This window comes from Sinocyclocheilus anshuiensis, unplaced genomic scaffold, assembly GCF_001515605.1.
Source record: "Sinocyclocheilus anshuiensis isolate Anshui unplaced genomic scaffold, SAMN03320099.WGS_v1.1 scaffold2161, whole genome shotgun sequence".
Taxonomy (NCBI): Eukaryota; Metazoa; Chordata; class Actinopteri; order Cypriniformes; family Cyprinidae; genus Sinocyclocheilus; species Sinocyclocheilus anshuiensis.
This window is the reverse complement of record NW_015551119.1, coordinates 334140-336708: the sequence shown is the minus strand read 5'-3', so window position 1 is coordinate 336708 and position 2569 is coordinate 334140. Positions and strand designations below refer to the sequence as shown.

The following is a 2569-nucleotide window of genomic DNA, read 5'->3' as shown; positions in this document are numbered from 1 at the left end:
GGCGATGCCTACGTGCCTTGGACATGTGGAGGAAACCTTGGTTCTTGTCTCAGGGCCCGGTGCTGGGAGCTCCGTGTTGCCGCATAACGCTAGCGACGGATGCATCCCTCACCGGTTGGGGTGCGGTCATGAGTGGCCACCCTGCCCACGGTCTGTGGAGTGGTCGCCATCTGACATGGCATATAAACTGTCTAGAGATACTGGCCGTGCTGCGTGCACTAAGACACTTCCTCCCAGACCTAAGAGGTCACCATGTGTTGGTGCGCATCGACAACACAGCGGTGGTCTCTTACATCCACAACCTATTCTAGGTTCTATTGGACTGATTACACACGGGGTTCAGAGCCGGTCACGCTGAAGGGCATTCCCAAAGCATCCTCCGACGCAGCGTCTCGTTCCCTCGAGGAACCATGGTTACATGCGTAACCTGAGACGTTGTTGTGAATTCTGGAAAATAAAAATAGATTACTAGTCAGAAGCAAACCTTAAACAAAAAGAAATATAGGCCAATGTCAGGCACAATGCTAAAGCCCCTGTAAATCACACTGTATCACTGTACATCACAACCTGTAGAAATATAGACTATATCAATCTGGAATTGCATTAAAAGTGTTTGTCTGTAAAAATGTGTTATTAGATTAGATTAAAATTAGATAATTCATAAATAGAATAATGGATAAAGTATACTCAACACCTGTTGAGTAAAAATAAAAGCCTTCACTTTCATTTAATGACATTTGATCTTTTCAGTAAATATGTCCATTTTTATATTTTTAACCATTGGATTTTGCATGAATTTTTCATTGTTTAGACATTTTGCTTGACATAACATTTACAAACAATGCAACCTTCATAGTTGTAGGTAAATGAGGACACAAAATGAACTGAACAAATAAGCTGAAAATAAACCAAAGCAGGCACAATGACATCTTCAGGAACAGTGTGTACATGACAGATATAAGAATGAAGCAGTTTGAGTTTTTTTCTTTTTTGAATTGTGTGGCTTGATAATTCTCCATCTTGTTTTATCTGACAAGAACCTGAGGTGAGAGCAGAGCAGTCAAAGAGGAGGACTGGCACAGCAAGTTTTTGCTGAACAAACAAATACAGCCTGATTCCACCTCTTTTCCTCTGAGCAAATGCAGTCAGTCGACCACTGGCACAAATCAAAGGATAAGAAAGAGAAAAATGAATTTGTGATGTTAACCATGTGGCTCACTGGCTGTAGAGAGCTATTCATTTGCCTGAGACTGCATCCAATAAAAGCGGTAAGACAAATGGTTTATTGGGAGATCGACTGACATTCATCATTTTAACAGATGTTATTTTATTGATAAATCTTAACAGAATGAAAAACATGGATCTTTATACACGACCTAACAGATGTATCATATATCACTCTACTGCCAGAAAGTATGCCAATGAAAAAAACACAAAAAAATATTTTTACTCCGATACATTTGTCTTCATCAAAAATACTCTATTGTATCCCAGCCTAATACGCAGAGACAACGTCTCCAGGTTACGTATGTAAGCATGGTTCCCCGAGGGAACGAGATGCGTGACCGCGTTCTGAAGCAGGTGTAAAATCAGTCCAATGGAGCAGCGAGACGTCACGAGCGGGGTGACGTGACCAACCAGGAACTATAAAATCTGGCAGAGTGCAAGTTAGCTTCGATGAAGTAGCGCCTGCAGGGATGCAAGGAGTATGGCAAAAAGAGGCAGCATCTCGTTCCCTCGGAGAACCATGGTTACATAGGCACATATGCACACTGCCCGTGAGAGAGGCATCTGTCGTTAGCGTTACACGACGACAAGGAGCCCCTAACATCAGGCCTTGAGCCAGGAACCAACGTTTCTTCCACATGTCCAAGGCACGTAAGCATCGCCGCGTGACCTTGATCATGCAAAGCGAATTTCCCCTCTGGGAAAATCCCTTGGTCCTGAGCCACCAATGCAAGGGTCTCATGTACAGCAGGCCAAAAGGTATCACATTGGACGCTGCTGCCATCAGACCCAACAGCCTTTGAAACTTTGACTGCTTTTATTGTCCTCATTTGTAAGTCGCTTTGGATAAAAGCGTCTGCTAAATGACTAAATGTAAATGTATGCATACTTCATGAGAAAACAGAATGCCAATAACAAAGAAACTACATTTTAACACTATCAACCACAAATAATATTACCATATAGTCTAGGCATAATGAAAGTACAATTACTATACTGTGCACTTGCTCAGTATGATTTTCCGGCGAACTCAAAACTGAACGACACGTGTGCCTTTCTTGTGCAATTATGCGAGTGATGCAGCCACAGTCCTAAATTAAAATTAAAATAGTTGTTAGCAATTACCAGAAGATGCATAGCTGATAAATAAATTGCAGCACTGATAAGAAAGGACACGCGTATATGTCTGTCGATGCATCACTTATTTACAGCTTACTTGATACGTTTACACATCAGACGATCGCGAACGCCAATGACCGAGTATAAAACATTCAACATATTAACATTATAACTCACATTACTTTTATATCGTTGCTGTCTATTTTATAGAACATAAAAAAAA

At 41.4% G+C, this 2569-nt stretch overlaps 1 long non-coding RNA gene across 1 annotated transcript in view; it reads right to left on the bottom strand.

The window, feature by feature from the left end:
- Positions 1-2541, bottom strand: part of LOC107663061 (uncharacterized) — a 19328-nt gene extending 16787 nt beyond the window's left edge. Inside the window, exon 1 of the long non-coding RNA XR_001631281.1 lies at positions 2220-2541. This is a non-coding gene — a long non-coding RNA (uncharacterized LOC107663061). The remainder of the gene's footprint in view (positions 1-2219) is intronic.
- Between the last annotated feature and the right edge of the window lie 28 nt (positions 2542-2569).